General features: G+C 38.4%; 1 non-coding gene and 1 pseudogene across 1 annotated transcript; one reads left to right on the top strand and one right to left on the bottom strand.

Annotated features, from left to right (window-relative positions):
* Nucleotides 1-1,180: 1,180 nt before the first annotated feature.
* LOC148048914 (U6 spliceosomal RNA) lies at nucleotides 1,181-1,289 on the bottom strand. The gene has a single exon (XR_015695737.1). It is a non-coding gene; the product is annotated as a U6 spliceosomal RNA (small nuclear RNA).
* A 417-nt stretch (nucleotides 1,290-1,706) lies between these two features.
* LOC148048913 (uncharacterized) lies at nucleotides 1,707-6,016 on the top strand (annotated as a pseudogene).
* The last annotated feature ends 4,796 nt before the right edge of the window (nucleotides 6,017-10,812 follow it).

The raw sequence follows: 10,812 nt of genomic DNA, 5'->3' as shown, positions 1-10,812 counted from the left end.
ATCCTTCTGCCATCCTAGCAAGTTTGCATCTTTTTTAAGTATTGGTATCATTTGAAAAAGAAATAGAAATTTAGGCAAGACATTCATTTTCACTGCTGCTATTCTTCCCAACAAGGATAATTGTAATTTTTCCCAATTTTTCATCTCTGTCTGTATACTATGCCATAGTGGCTCGTAATTATACTTATATAGTTTCCCGTTTGAAGTTGAAATGTAGACTCCTAGATATTTAATCTTTTTAACTATTTCACATCCTATCATTTTTTCTAAGTCTTCCCTTTGATTAGTGTTCATGTTTTTAACTAGCATCTTTGTTTTTCCTAGGTTTATTTTAAATCCAGATACTTGGCCATATTGATTAATCATATTCATTAAAACCTTGATATATTTCTCTGGTTGGATTAATGTTATAACCAGATCGTCCGCAAATGCACGTAGTCTATATTCTTGATGCCTAATCTTGATTCCCTGTAAATCATCTGACCCCTGTATTTTATTCAACAATAATTCCAGGGTTATAATAAACAAAAATGGCGATAGGGGGCAACCCTGTCTCGTACCTTTCTCGATTTTAAATGGGTCTGTTAAACTTCCATTGACTATAATTTGTCCTGTTTGTTCCTGATATATTGCTTTAATTGATTGTAAAAAATACTCTCCTATTTGCATCTTTTGCATTGTTTTCATTAAAAATTGCCAATTCACTCGATCAAAGGCTTTCTCGGCATCTAAAAATATAAGCGCTGCGGGGATTTGATTATTCTTTCCCAAGTATTCCAGTATATTAACAATTTGTCTTACATTACTTCTCATTTGTTTCCCTTGTATAAAACCAGTTTGATCATTATGAATCAATTGTTGAATAACCAACATTAACCTATTCACTAATATTTTTGGAAAATTTTTATAATCTATGTTAAGTAATGATATAGGTCTGTAATTTTTTGGTTGACTAAGATCTTGATCTTCTTTAGGTATCAGGGATATGAAAGCTATCTTCCAAAATGGGGGTACCTTCCCTTCCATTTGGATTTTATTAAATAATTCCTTAAGGGGTTCTACCATTTCTAATTGTCAGTTTTTGTAATAAGCCGCTGTCAAACCATCTGTATCCGCTGCTTTCCCTGCCTTTAGCTGTTTAACTACCTGGAGGATTTCCCCCGAGGTTATTGGTTGATTCAAAAATATGGAACCCTTCACGAATTTGCATGTCATCCCTGCGCAGGGGCCATGCTAATCTTCTCTGTATCGTTCCAATTTTAGTATATGTGCAAGGTCATCCTTTGTTCTCCGCACCAGTACACCTGACCGGAAGAAGCTGGGCATGGACACCACCGTGGAAGAAGGAGATTGGACCATGTGATGGACTGTGGGTGTGGGGACAAGATCATGAACTTTTAACTGGGTGGGATTCTGATGTAACTTTCAGAGTTGGAATCCCAAAGCATTATGCCAACATGCCTGCTTTATTAAATTGGAACTTTAAGCATTGTTTTGCCTTTGATTCTGATTTAATTCTACATGGTATTTGGAACGCTGACAGTTTGTTTCTTCACTCAGAGGGAAGGGGGTAGGAGAGGCAGGGAGGGCAGGCTACCAGCTTTCTCTGTTTTGGGGCAGCCCGCCAGCAGAGGCGGGTCTTTTACCTGCTGGCGGGCTGGCACTTTCTTTCTTTCTAGAAAGCGGCTTTTGCCCTCTCCGCCGCTATGTCTGACATAGAGGTGGGGCAGCCAAAAACCACTTTCAAGAAAGCGGCTTTTGGGACTTCCAGGGGCACCATAGGCGTTGAAATACGCTCCTGTTGGAACGCCAGCTCTGTGATTGCATATAAGCTGCTAGAACAGCGTAAAGCAGCTGTCTAGCGGTTTGAAAACTTTCCCCTCGAGAAAAGAGGGGGAGGTGAGCAGCTGGGCAAGGGTAGAGCTCCCCTAGACCCCGAGGAGCAATTCTGGGGCTCGAAGGGTGATAGCTCCTCAGCGGCCCGACAGAGCTCCGCATCCGGGACATTTCTGCTGTAGCAGAACAAAACGCTGCGACCATCCCTGCAAACAACATTTAATCTACATTTGAATAAGAAGCAGGCAGAGCAAAGACAGGAGTGTTTATACTTGCAAGTACAAACTTTAACTCTGATGCAGTATTACTTCCTTCTGTAAAGATTGAGGGGAACAAAAGGGAAATGAAGATGCCACCTGAAAGTTAAAGGGTGTTGTGAAAGTGAAACTTAAAAGGAAAGTACTTGTTAAGTACTTGTTAACGTCATTAACCTTGTTCTAATCAATGGACTCAACTTTAAAAGAACAAAGAGCTCAAGATTAAAGAAAACAGCATTGGTTTACTAATAAACTATAAGATCTAACAAATTTGGGGATTAAGTGGACTTTTTGGACTCAATAACTTGGCTGCTGGAAAGTGTGATTTGAATATTTGGAAATGACTTCAAAGCAAACAAAAATAGGTGCTCGCAAGAGTGCTGGAAGCTCCCCAACTCAGCCATCCAAACTGCAGTCTTTCTTACCCAGCAGATGCACAAACATTGACACTTGAAGCCCTCCAAGGCGCTTTAAAGGCACAAGCCTCTGTTTTGCAAGAAAAAATTATAACTGCTTTTAAAGATGTGTCTCACGAAATGTCTGAATTAAGGATTTAATCCAAACCCGCAATCAACAAATAAGAGAGGATATTGTGGATGCATTTAAGGGCTTGCTTGGTTATGTAACATCGCTGGAGGATAGGATAGAAGAAATTAATCAGTCTAATGTGAACTTGGAGAACAAAGTTGATGAGCTCAAATCAAGATCGATAAGACAGAGGCAGAAGTCACAATGACACAATATAGAGTGATGGAATTTGCTTTGAGAATAAGAGGCCTGAAAGAAAATAACCAAGAAAATTTGAAAGAGATTTTTGCAGAAGCTTTTGCTCAGTTAATTGGCGAACCAAAGACAGAATATGATTGGCAGATTGACAAAATCTATCATGTTAACTCATGGATTGCTAGACAGAGACAACTACCAAGAGATATTGTAATCTATTTTGTTACCAGGAAAACAAGGAATGGAATATTACAAATGACTTTTAAAAACAAGCTACAGGTGGCAGGACAGGAGATGGCAGTACTGAAGGAAACTCCCCCTAAAATGTTGAGATCCAGAAAGGACTATGCATTCCTAGTTGATGAAATCAACTTAGAAATCGCCAGATACAGTATAGATGGGAGGTTCCAGCCAGATTGGCGGTGAATTATTTAGGAGAAAGAAATCATCTTAACTCAGTCTGGAAGGCAAGAGATTTTTACAGCAATGTACTAAAGGCTGGATACCCACCATCTTCAGGAGCCAGAAGAAGGAAAGAAGCAGGGGAGGCTAGAAAGGAAGCTACCCAGGTAAAAGCCCAAGGAGGTGCCCTGAGTACACAAGAAGATTTAAAGCAACTTTCGGGTGCTGTTCAAGCCTTGGAATTATTTGAGGAGACAGAAGGAGTTATGGAACAAAGACAAACTCGAGCGGTAACTAAATATAAAGAACAAGAATTAAAGATGCAACAAGCTCAGACAACAACTCAAGAAACTATAAATACAAATACAGAAACTGTGGGGGAGCCAGACTGAAAAAGAAATTCCAGCAGGATTTCCAGGTGGCTCTTAAAAAGCTTCAGGGGGCTAAAGATGACAATTAAATCTTTAACCTTAAATTTTTAAATTCACCACAAAAAAGGGGAAAAAAAATTTCACTATTTGAAACAATTGAAAAATGATGTAATTTGTTTGCAAGAAACACATATTAGAATAAATGACCAGAAATATTTGATAAATGCAAGACTAGGAATACACTTTGTGGCATCTGCTCCGGAGAAGAAAAATGGCATAGCTATATATTTAAGGAAAGACTTAAAGGCTAAATAAATTGAAGCAGAGCCTCAAGGAAGATATATTGCAATTGAATTGTTAATAGAAGGAAAGAAAATACTCTTAACGGGAGTATATGCTCCCAATCAACAACAATAAAATTTTTACAAGTTGCTGCATACTAAATTAATACAATGGGATTATAGATCGTGTATATTATTGGGTGACTGGAATGGAGTATTGGATACTATGAAAGACAAGAAGGGACTTTTGCAAAATACCCAAATACGAGCAAGATTGCCTAAATCTTTTTTCGACATGATGGATGATATGGAACTGAGAGATATTTGGCATGAACGGAATGTTAACAAGACTTTACATTTTTTTCTGATAGGCACCAATCCTTTTCTAGAATTGACTTTATATTAATTACGAATGACTTTCTTTCCAGGGTGAAGAAGACGAAGATATGCCCGAGAATCCTAACAGATCATAATCTGGTGTGGATGGAACTGGAATATGGAGAGGGGTCTAGGAGGTCTTGAAGGTTAAATGAAAAATTATTTTGATATGAGGGAAATGTGATATAATGTAAAAAACTATTGAAAGAATATTTTGTTTTTAACATGCATAAGGGAGCACCCATGGAAATGGTTTGGGATGCAAGTAAAGCATATATGAAAGGTGTTCTAATAAATTTGAATAACCTACAAAGACATAGACAGGGGGAAAAATGGAGGGAACTAGAAGAGGAGATAAAAAGAAAGAGCAGGTGCTAATATCTAACCCAGATGATAAGAAGACAAAAGAAGTAATTACTTTACTGCGACGGCAATTTAACATGTTGATGTCAGACCAGGAAGCAACTAATTTGCTATATGCAAATAAATGCAATGCAAATAAACCAGGTAGATGGTTAGCATATATGTTAAGGAAAAAACAAAAGTCTCGCACTATAGAGAAGATAGAGTACAAAGGTAAAGAAGTGTATCAACATAATATGATTAAAAAGGCCTTTTTAGAATTTTATACGAGACTGTATGCTGGTGATAAAATACAAGTTATAGATATAGATAGATATTTGGAGAAGGAGAATATGCCCATAGTTACAGATGAGCAAAGGGAAAGAATTAATCAACCGATAACCACAGAGGAAATTCTCCTGGTAATTAAGCAATTAAAAGTTGGTAAGGTCCCTGGTACAGATGGATTGACAGTGCTTTACTATAAAAATTTACAACTAGAAATGGTAGAACCCCTTAAGGAACTATTTAGTAAAATACAATTGGGAGGAAGGGTACCACCATCTTGGAGAACAGCCTTTATTTCCCTGATTCTGAAAGATCAAGATCATAGTCAGCCAAAAAACTATAGGCCTATATCACTACTTAATACAGATTATAAATCTTTGCTAAAATACTAGCAAATAGGTTAATGTCAGTTATGCAACAAATGATTCACAATGATCAATCTGGTTTTATACATGAGAGACAAATGAAAAGTAATGTAAGACAAATTGTTAATGTACTGGAGTATTTGAGGAAGAATAACCAAGTCCCTGCAGTGCTTATATTCTTAGATGCGGAGAAAGCATTTGACCAAGTAAATTGGCAATTTCTAATGAAAATAATACAAAAGATGCAGTTTGGAGAGTATTTTATACAATCTATTAACGCAAAATATCAGAAACAAACAGCACAAATTATAGTTAATGGTAGTTTAACAGAATGTTTTAAAATCGAAAAAGGAACAAGATAGGGATGTCCCCTGTCTCCATTATTGTTTATTTTAATTTTGGAATTATTGCTGAACAGAATATGTGATTCAGATGATGTACAGGGAATTAAGATTAGGCATTATGAATACAGAGTACGAGCATTTGCAGATGACTTGGTTGTAACTTTAACCCAACTGGGGAAATCAGCTATAGGTTTAATGAATATAATTAATCAATATGGTCAAGTATCTGGGTTTAAAATAAATCTAGGGAAAACAAAGATGATAGTTAAAAATATGAATATAAATAAAAAAGAAGAATTATAAAGAGTAACAGGATGTGAGATAGTAAAAAAGGTTAAATATTTAGGAGTTTATATCACAACTTCAAATGGGAAATTACACAAGTATAATTATGAACCATTATGGCACAAAATACAGACAGAGATGAACAAATGGGAAAAATTACAACTGTCTTTGCTGGGAAGGATAGCAGTAGTAAAAATGAACGTTTTGCCTAAGTTTTTATTTCTTTTTCAAATGATACCAATACTCAAAAAAGATGCAAATTTGGAAGAATGGCAGAAAGGTATTAATAACTTTGTTTGGGCAGGGAAGAGACTGAGAATAAAACTTAAAATAATGCAAGATAAAAGTGAAAGAGGAGGTTTGAAAATGCCCAACTTAAAATTATACTATGAAGCAGTAGTTTTATCAACAATTAGTGATTGGATTAACTTAACAGAGGACAGAATATTGAATATTGAGGGATATGATTTGGTATATGGTTGGCATGCTTATTTAGTATATAATAAGAAGGTGGACAGGATTTTTAAGTATAGAACAAAAACAGGATGTAATTACATATAAAGAGCTTCTTAACATAGAAAGAGGTGTACTACAGTTAAAGCCTTTGAATGTATTAAGAGAGGAAAGAGTAATTCAAACCTGGTTTCAGTATGGAAAGTTGCAGGCTAGATGGAAAAAAGACCAGAAAATTGGTATCATACAAAATGAGGAAAATCTGGTAAAACAAATTAGGGACCAGAGTCAAATGCATATAAAAAGGTTGTATAATATATTAATAGTAATAGAGTCTGAAACAGTTAAAGATTGTATGATAAAATGGGCACAAAACTTTGAAGAACCAATAATGATGGAAACATGGGAAAAGATTTGGGTAAGAAATGTAAAATTTACGCAAGCTCAAAACTTGAGAGAGAATTTTTATAAGATGCTTTATAGATGGCATCTAGATCCCAAAAAGCTGGCTTGTATGTATCTGAATTTATAATCCAAATGTCGGAGATGAAATTGTGCTGACGCTACGTATTATCATGTATGGTGGACATAAAAAAGTTAAAGCATTTTGGATAAAAATATGGTGGATTATTCAAAATATTCTTAAAAAGAGAATAAAGTTTACTCCTCCGTTGTTCTTGCTAGGTATAAATACACACTGTACAGTTATAGAGACTAATTTGATTCTGAACTTAATAATGGCAGCAAGATTGTTGCAGTACTGGAAGAAGGAAGAATTGCCTACTATTCAAGAATGGACGTTAAAAGTAGTAAATTTAGCAGAGATGGCCAAAATCTCAGCATATCTGAAGGACCATTCAGATGAGAAATATAAGTTGGAATGGAGAAGATGGATTGATTACATTCAAAATAAATACCAGACTAAGAAATTTCAATTAGCTTATGAATGAACAAGGAATGTTATAATTTATTTAAATTTAGTTTAACAAAAGGGGAGTTAAAGTACAAGAGGTAAGATGCTATAGTTAGTTAGCTTATCTTAGTGTATGATTGTCAAATGTTTATACCCTGTATTTTGCTCTGTAAAGTTGGGGAGAGGGAGGGTTGGGGTGGGGGGAGGGAAGGGGAAGGTGAAATATTTGTAAAATTTATTAGCTTTTCAATTAAAAAAAAAGAAAGTGGCTTTTGGCTGCCCCGCCGCTATGTCCGATATAGAGGCGGGACACCTCTATGTCGGACATAGTGGCGGGGCGGCCAAAAGCCGCTTTCTTTTTGCTTCACCAGCCATAAACCTCACCGCACGTCACTGGTACTATCCCTTCTAGGATCAACAAGGCAACTAAATCAGGAAAAAAGGAAATAGCAGCCATGAAAAGAATTATTCCATTGAATTGCGTAAGGAAGAAGGAGCAACAATTGTTATTTTTTATTAAAACAAAACCAAAAGAAGTGTTCAGCATATCCTTGAGAAGCAACTGACATCTAGTTCAGTGGTGGGATTAAAAAGTTTTTGCTCCCAATTCTGTGGGTGTGGCTTTGTGGACATGGCAGGGGAAGGATATTGCAAAATCCCCATTCCCTCCCCACTCTCAAAATTTCCGCTACTGTTGCTCCAGAACCTGTCAGGACTGGCTGAATACCACCTCTGGTTGGCAGGACTATCTAACTACCAGGTTTATGAAGACCTGGAGGATTTTGGGAAGAGAGCGTGGAGGCCTTCAGGCAGCCACCCTTGGATTCGGCCTTGCTGCAGGCCTGGGAAGCAGCTGAGACGTAGGGCAGCAAAGCCTCTGCCTCTTAAGTGGGCAATGGGGGACTTGTCTGATTATCTCAATGTAGAAAGGCAATCCTGTGAAGTGAACATTCCCCCCCCCCTTAGAATAGTTATTTATCACTATAATATTTTAAGAAGAGGTGCTTGAGCATCCCTTAAGCAAAGGATAAGCCACTTTCATGCTGAACTATCTGCATTTTCTACTCATCTGCTTCTTTCCTCTAGCTGGAAGGCAATTTTTTATTTCTTTCTAAACAGTTTTTCTAGGATCAAAATTTTATTGTATTCTTGGACAAACATTCCATTAAAATCTCTATTACAATTTTACTCTAATTTTTACTGGCAAGATGTCTCTGCAATTCTTCTTAAAGAGATTTCTATTGTTATTATTCCATACATTAGAACACCCAAAACTCAAGAAAACCCCAGTTATAAGGATTTGACTCACAAAATATAATGCTCTTGCGTAGGTGAACTACTCTGATAGGGATGGTTTATTTTGGCCCGTCAACATTTCACAAACAATTGTAGCATCCAAAACTAGGACAGGATACAGGGAACCTTTCCCATTAGGTTTTTCATTTCACAACAAAAGCTACAATTCTGAACATGACTATGTTGCAGCACATTTAAGTAAAAACATGTAGCACCTATGAAGTGCTCCCCAGGCCTGCACAATGTACACAAGAAAGAAATTACATATACAGTAAACAGCACATTCTCTATCCTCAACCCCCCCACCTGTTGTTCAGCCTCAGCTACATTGCTCCATTCCCCCCACCCTGCCTAAATGGTTTCACAGCAGTATAAAAAGCATCACGATTCTCCTGTTTGATTTGCTGCTGGCCCATTCATACAAGCAAGGTCCCTTCCGCTTCAGGGTGGGGGCGTCACGTGGTGCCCAGGCCTCTGCGGACCCATTCTTTGGGGTAGGTGGGGACTGGTACACCCCTAGGCAGAACAACAGCCGTGGGGAAGAACACGGCTTTCCTTCCCTCCTTTGGAGGAGCCACTGAGAAGCAGTTGGCTTTGACCCAACAGGGAATGTCTTACGTTCTGTCATGCAGCAGTCCAAATATCCTGTGCCTGGTCATTGAGTAATGGCTGTCAACTGCTTGCTTGACAGCTTGCTTTGTTTGTTTCTTTATTGATGAGTCCACCCAACTTCAAATGACTCTGGGCAGTATCCCCTTTAGCAGGCAGCACAATAGGAACGGAGAAAGAGCTCACAGGCAGAAGAGAAGAGAAACCAAGTGAAACAGAAAAAGAAGAGCTTACGCAGAGGGCTTCGGCAGCCACCCCGTCCTGGGGGAACAGCCAGCTTCTGAAAGGTTTCTGGAACATTAATGGGGTGGGAGCCTTATCCATCTGTAAGTGGATATTATTCCAGAGGGCAGGTGCTCTGATAGAAAAGGCACATTTCAGGGCCCCAACAAATGACATCGTTTAACCAAAGGAACCTTGAATGTACTCTCTGCCAAATTTTACTGAGTGGGCAGAAATTATAGAAGAGAGGTTTTTTTTTATAAATAGCCAGGCTTTATGCCATGAAAGGCTTGTAACCAGCATCTTAAACTGAGCCTGGAAGCCCAGCGGCAATCAGCACAGCTCACAGAACAGTGAGCATATCACTCCACACACCACCATGTTCTGGACCAGTGGCTGATCTTCAAGGGCAGCTCCATGCAGAGTGCATTGGAGAAGACACCAAGTTTGTGCATCAATCTGAAATGGGGAAGTACAGCCTTTTCCAATACTATAAATCAAAACCCCCAAAATTCATAATCAGTCTTATCAGGATTGAGCCTGAACTTCTCTTCACCATCAAGACCTATGCAGCTTCCAGACATTGGGATTTGTCTGGGGGCTTCAACTTGAATAGCCCACAGTTGAGATGTAGAGTTGGGTGTCATAATCAACCTGATGACAACAAACCCCAAGCTCATGAATAATCTCATCCAGCAGACTCACCTAGATGGATGAAAAGCCGTCAGCCCTGAGGCACCTCACAAAAATCTTACCACTGAACAACAAGTGAAATCACTCAAGGAGATAGTAGGATAACCAATGCAACATGGTGGCACCCTCTTCCAAGACATGCAGCCAATCTGGAAGGACTGTCTAAACAACACTCTCCAAAGTTGCTGGAAGATCAAGAAACACAGGAAATGGATACACAGGCCAGCTCTGCCCAGGGACATCAGCAAGTCTCTGGCCTGTATTATGGTCTGGGCCTTTTCCTTTATTGCGTATTTGCAAGAGGCCCTTGATGCAGGCATAATGGGTAAAGTGATGTTCTGTGATGTTGATCTTTGGCCATTTGTGGAAATACTATAGGAGGTTTTGGGCAACTTGTGCTCAGCTTTGTGTCTGTGGAAAACTGGGTTGTACCATTTTTCAGGACAATCAGCAAATATCTCCTAGCTACCATGTAGTTGCATAACATAGTATGCAATGAAAAATATTTTGCCACACAAGAGTTTTGTTATAAAGGTATTGTAGGTGGATGCAGACACACATATGTTTGAAGTTAGATAGCAGGTAACTGAATCACTGACTAGTTTGTCATCTCGTTAGAGAAGATTTTCCATACTGACTTCGGCAAGTCTTCATCCCATCCTCTTGTATGCAACAGAGCTAATATTGTGCTATTGTGATCACTTTCGTCAGCAGGAGCTGATGCAGCACTCCGGCCGTGGCAAGAGACTTGTGG

Source organism: Thamnophis sirtalis, unplaced genomic scaffold (assembly GCF_051295495.1).
Source record: "Thamnophis sirtalis isolate CommonGarterSnake01/CBP01778 unplaced genomic scaffold, rThaSir2_p1.2 scaffold_2, whole genome shotgun sequence".
NCBI lineage: Eukaryota > Metazoa > Chordata > Lepidosauria > Squamata > Natricidae > Thamnophis > Thamnophis sirtalis.
This window is presented reverse-complemented; position numbering and strand designations above follow the sequence as displayed.